This window comes from Hevea brasiliensis, unplaced genomic scaffold, assembly GCF_030052815.1.
Source record: "Hevea brasiliensis isolate MT/VB/25A 57/8 unplaced genomic scaffold, ASM3005281v1 Scaf1, whole genome shotgun sequence".
In the NCBI taxonomy this organism is placed as follows: Eukaryota; Viridiplantae; Streptophyta; class Magnoliopsida; order Malpighiales; family Euphorbiaceae; genus Hevea; species Hevea brasiliensis.
The window spans coordinates 11,198,279-11,204,712 of NW_026614585.1; positions in this window are offsets into that span (position 1 = coordinate 11,198,279).

A 6,434-nucleotide genomic window follows, 5' to 3' on the forward strand; every position below is an offset into this window, starting at 1 on the left:
TGAATTAGTGGATTAGAAGAAGTTTTGAGAAGAAGAGGCGACTTGCATGCATGTTAGGGATTGAATCAGTACATGGAGAGAGTGAGAATCGATTTTGAAGAAAGCTTTACTTAGGGATTTCTTATAATGAAGGAGTTGGGGTTAATTTCGGGCATTAATTTGGATTTTTTTTATGTGATTTCTCTACGGATGATATGGCAGTTGATATTGAACTCCCATTAAATATGCTAGCAGTTTATTAACGGCTAGGTCAATTTAATATCTCAATCAAACATAAGAGTTTTATTAGTAATTATGTAAATTTCAGGGTTTAATTATAAAAATTGATAAATTTCAAGGATTTTTTTAGCAATTAACCTTATTTTGAGTTAAAATATATTTTTAATTTATAAGTCAATTTAAAAATAAATAGTTTAGTGTATAGTAAAGTACTTAAGATAGTATTTGGTATAAATGAATTTCACAAAATTTAGTGAAATTCATTTGTAAATCTAAAATTCTAGTGTTTAGTTCAAATGAAAATTCATTTGGAATTCTTAATAATAAATGTAACACCCCTAATTTTTTTTTTAAATTAATTATTTTATGGGTAGATATTAATATTTTATTTTATTTAAATTTTAGGAAATTATTTGAAATTTTTTTGGATTTTAGAAATCGGGTTCAATTTTTCAAAAATATAAAACTTTTATGATTTTTAAAAATTAATTTAATGACCACGTGGTAAAACTAAAAATATATTTAGACTCTACAAATTTTTCTGAGTTTTCTCGAATTTTTTTAGAATTTTTGACCCTCGTTTTCGATCCCAAGACAGAGTAAAAATTTAAATTTTTGTATCTTGAATCGGACCGGCCAAATCGAACCGGACTGGGTCGAACGAGTCGAATCTAACCTGCCCTTTCCTTTTTCCCTTCCCCTTCCCCCGTGCGTCCCGACCTCTCCCCTTCTCTCCTCATTTTCTCTCTCCTCCCTCTGCCCCTCGCTGGCCAGCCGCCGCCCCAGCCTCCCCAGCTCGCCGGCGCACCTCCCCCGCCCCTCCCCTGCCGCCGGTAAGCCTCCAGGCCGTCAGAAACGTCGCACGAAACCCACCCAACCTGCCGGCGCCGTTTCGCCTTCCCGGCCGATCCATCCACCGATTGGATTGGGTCTTGTGTCAAAACCCATCTACACCTCGAGAGCTTTCCATAGACACCAAGAACACCAAAATCCATTGAGCGGTTTGTCCAATTTTTGTCCAGGAAGTTTTAGCCCATTTTGACTTTCAGGCTAGATTTCTCGAAAACCGTAAACCCCACCAAAAATTTGAGAGTACCGGAGTGCTCCACTCGTCGAGAGCTTCGTGGCAATACCCATTTCAAATTTTTTCGACACCATTTTTTGGTGGGTCCCATAAGACTTCACAGTGTTTTTCGGAGCATTAAATGAGCTTAGAAAATTCCGTAAAAATTATATACTAACCCTCGTATTGTGGGCTTCGCGTAGGTACCTTCAATTCGCTGAAAGTCAATAGTTGCTCAGGTCTGCAATTTCGGGCCGGACAGACAAGCTACCAAAAAAGTCTCTAAATTGGGTCGAGGTTATAGGCTATCCCATTGTTTTCAGATGTCCCAGACGCGTCTCCAAGGTCAGAATCGGCATAGGTAAACCCGAACCTTACTTTTTCTTAATTATCTAGTGCTTGAATTCGATTAAAAATCTATAAAATATTCGTGGTAGCTTAGAAAATTATAATTCCTTTTGCATTAGCTTAGTAATATTGCTAAGGATAGCGGGGCAAAGTTTTAGAATTTTTAGAGCTCATATGGGTAGTTTTTGCAAAAGAGGTTAATTATAAGGACTAAACTGTAATTTTTCACATTGTGATTGTTGATTGTTTGGATGGGCCCAGGAGGGGCCATGTGATGTGATTGAGTTATGGATGTGAGATTTATGGATATAGCAGTGTATTTTGAACCCTTTTACAGGTTGGGTAGGTCCTAAGTATAGGAGAGATTCTGTCGTATTTTCGGCACGACCTAGGGTGTCTTTAGTCTTTTTCAAACTTGTATCGAGTCAAATAAATTAAATAATTGTTATGAAATTGTCAGGTGAGCCGGGACAACCTTCCTCCTCTGCCCAGCTGTCGCAGTGACTTCGGTTAAGTCTGTGAGTAAAATATTAATTTTAATTATAATTTCAATATTATTATATGTTTAAACATGCCTATGCATCACTTATAAATATATATCTATGTAGTTAAATACTAGGCATGATATATATTACATTTTAAATTGATGAAGTGTTATGGGTGTTAGTTGTGGTAATTTGGAGCAGTGTGTGTGCGTTGGCGTGCATGTGGTATGGTATTGGATATGAACAGGACGAGTAGACACGGCTTGAGAGACACTAGCTGGGACCCGGTCCTTTATGGATAAGTCGGGGTAGATACGGCTTGAGAGACACTCACTGGGACCCCGCATTTGGTTTATTAAGTGAAAGTCTGGCTTGAGAGATACTCGCTAGCAAAGGTTGAATTAAGAGGGCTGTATAGGGTATCAACTCCCATATATGTATTGCTTGACAGTGTTGGGCGTGTGAGTGCTCCAAATTTACCTTTTTGCTGTTATGATAATGAGTTGTATGAAAATTATGACGATGTTGTATTTCACTCCACATAGTGCATTAGCTTTAGATCGCTATAGAGATTATGGTTAAAATTGGTATTTTACTCTCTGAGTCGAACGCTCACTCCTGTTCATCTATTTTTCCAGGCTACAGGAGGATTATTTGTTGTGGCTAACCTGCTCTTCTTCTTCACAGGTCCATTAATAGTATTTAATATATTTTGTACAATTGAGTTAAATTTTAGACTCCGCATGTGTTAGAAGTACTTATTTTTATTTTGGGCTTGTATTATAAAAGTTATGTTGGACCTGTAAAATTATTAATTGCATGCATGATTGGATGAGATGAGGGAGCTAAGCTTCCATTGGACTTTATGATATTATGAGTATGTGGAGGATGAGCTGAGCTCCCCAATTATTATATATTGTGCTTACAAGTCCGGCGAGTCAAAAACTCCCCGTTGAATGGTCCATTTTATGGTCGGACTCTGTCCGGTTGAATTCTTGAAATTGGGCCCAAATGGGCCTTAGGATTGGGTTGAAAAATAGTTAGGCTTACTATGGGCCTCGGGGGCTTTAGGCTGGCTCAGGTTCTAGTGCCGGTCCAGCCCATAGGTTGGGTTGTGACAATAAATTTCATGAAGTTTATTATAACTAAACTAAATTCCATCAAAATTGATAGAATTTGCAAATGAATTTCAAACTTAAAATCATATATATTACAAGTGACAAAATTATCATCTTATTATATATCATTTTATTTTATTTTATTTATCCCAAACACAAAATTCATTTCATTTGAAATGAATTTCATATTTAATATAAAATTTACCAAACAAAAAAATTTATTTGTAAATGAATTCTATTATGGAATTTATTTGTAAATGAATTCTTTTATGGAATTCATTTGTAAATGAAATGAATTTTACTATAGAATTAAACCAAATAGGGTCTAAAAGTTATTTTGTATAGTTGAGTGTATAATAATAGTACTTAAAAGTTTATTAGATAAAGATAATGTTGATATTTTCAAAAATTATTAAAATAATATAATTTTTTACTTGACAAAAAAATAATTAAAAAAAATTAAAAGTCATTCTTATCTAGGTAAATTAACTTTTAGTTCTCGAGTTATGTCAAAATGAACACACATGTACTTCTATTTTAAAAAGAGTAGTGCTGAATAGCTCAAATTGAGCCAACTCAAATGCATTAATTATACCTTCAATTAATGAGGAGTAATGAGAAGAAATATTTTTATGACTAATGGTCCCTTATAGAAAAACTTGATGGCTTGAAGGTAGTCTTTGGTGCCATACATCATGTATGTATTGATTACTAAATCGGCCCCATCAGTCAAACCAATTTAATTGGAAATCATACCAGTAATCGGTCTGATTTAAGTGTTAAATTTGAATTTCACAGAATCGGATTAAACCGGTATAAACCAGTCAAGTAACTAATAAACCAGAAATCATACCAGTAATCGGTCCGATTTAAGTGTTAAATTTGAATTTCACAGAATCGGATTAAACCGGTATAAACCAGTCAAGTAACTAACGAACCAGAAATTTGGCCGGTTTGAAACACATTGCAATCGAACTAGAACACTTCAATAAAAAAAAAATGTAGCTAGGAGGCATCAGGATTCTATCATGGTGTAACACCCCTAATTTTTAAATTTATTATTTTGAGTAAAATATTAATTTTAATTGTAATTTCGATATTATTATATGTTCAAGCATGCCCATGCATCACTTATATGTATATGTCTATGTAGTTAAACTCTAGGCACGATTTATGTTGCATTCACAATTGTTAAAGTGCCATGGATGTGTTTGTGGTAATTTGGAGCAGTGTGCGTGCGTTGGCGTGCGTGTGGTATAGTGTTGGATATGGACAGGACGGGTAGACACGGCTTGAGATCTTCGCTGGGACCCGGTCCTTCCGGGTAGACACGGCTTGAGTTCTTCGCTGGGAACCCGATTTGGTTTATTAAGCGAAAGTCTGACTTGAGTTCTTCGCTGGCACCGGTTGGATTAAAAAGAGCTGTATAGGGGATCAGCTCCCATATATTTATGATTTGACATTACTGGGTGTGTGAGTGCTCCAAATTACCTTTTTGCTGTTATGATGTGAAAATATTGCCGATGTTGCATTTCACTCTACAGGGTGCATTAGCTTTAGATAGTTATAGAGATTATGGTTAAAATTGATATTTTACTCTCTGAGTCGAACGCTTACTCCTATTCATTATTTTTCAGGCTACAGGAGGACTTTTGTTGTGATTAACCTGCTTTTCTCCTTCGCAGGTTATTTATTAATGTTTGTATAATTCTATTAACTCCTAAAATTTTCTCATGTGTTAGAAGTATTTATTTGATTTGGGTCTGTAATATAATTATCATGTTGGACCTATAAACTTATTATTATATGCATGTTTGATGGACTGGATGAGGGAGCTAAGCTCCCATTTATTTTCATGACATTTGAGTATGTGGAGGGTGAGCTGAGCTCCCCAGTTGATTATATATTATGTTTACAGGTCGGGTGAGTAAAAAACTCTCCGTTGAAAGGTCCACTTTATGGTCAGACTTTGTCCGATTGAATTCTTGAAATTGGGCCCAAATGGGCCTTAGAGTTGGATTAAGGAATAGTTAGGCTTACTACGGGCCTCGGGGGCTTTAGGCTAGCCCAGGTCCTAGTGCCGGTCCGGCCTATAGGTTGGGTCGTGACAAATGTGGTACATAGGGAAAAATTGTCTAAAGTATTGGGAAGTGTCTAATAGGAGTCACATGCGAAAAAATAGGGTCCACATTCATCTTGCATTGTCATCTTTGCTTCTAGTTTCTGCTTCATATAATTATGTGTAAATATGAGTCTATAGAGCTGTGTAATATGTCGTTTTGAAATTTGTGGGCTAATGCTGCTGAATTTCAGGAAAATGCATAGAAGCAGGAGAGCTGCTACTGCACCAGAACCAGATGTGCCTGACGAGGTGTCGACACAGGATAAAGCGCCTGCCCCGAGGAGGCAGGGTAGGAGGCCTAGAGCTGCTCAAATAGAAGAGCAGGTGCCACCAGTTCAGGATCAGTCTTTTATGGCACAGGGTCCCATGGACCCAATGGCAGCTACTCTAGCTGGTTTGCAGAGAACCATCGATATGATGGCACAGTATATGGTCCATCCTCCCCAACAGCAACAGTCCACCGCACCAAGAGGGGAACCTTACAAACAGATAATCAATTTCAAGAAGTTGGTGCGTGGTAATTATGATGTGTCAGACGATGCATATCGGTTTTTGGATTCCTGCAGACAGGCAGGAACAGAGTTGCAGTTGACTGATAGAAGACTTATAGAGTATATACAGCATGTCATGGGGCCTATGCCTAGATAATGGATGAATGACTACATATTACCTCGGATGGAGGGTTTGTCGTGGACTCAGTTTGTAGAACTGTTCATCAACCGGTTTGTACCAGAAAGTTTCAGAGATCAAAAGCAGTGGGCCTTTGAGGCCTTAAGGCAGAATGGCAGGTCCTTAGATGAATATGCTACAGAATTTCTATAATTGAGCAGATATGCCCCTACAGCAGTGATTACAAAAACTATAAAGGTGAAGAGGTTCCTAAAGGGGCTAGACAGGAGGTATACAAACCTGGCTATGATGTCTGATCAATCTTTTGATGTGGTAGTTGATCAAGCCAGACAGATTGAGATTAGCTACACCGGAGATGACAGTGGAAGAGTAAAGAAAAATAGAGCAGAAGGTTATTCAGGTTCCCCACATGGGTGCTCCAGATAGCGGAGGCCAGAGTAATTACAGAG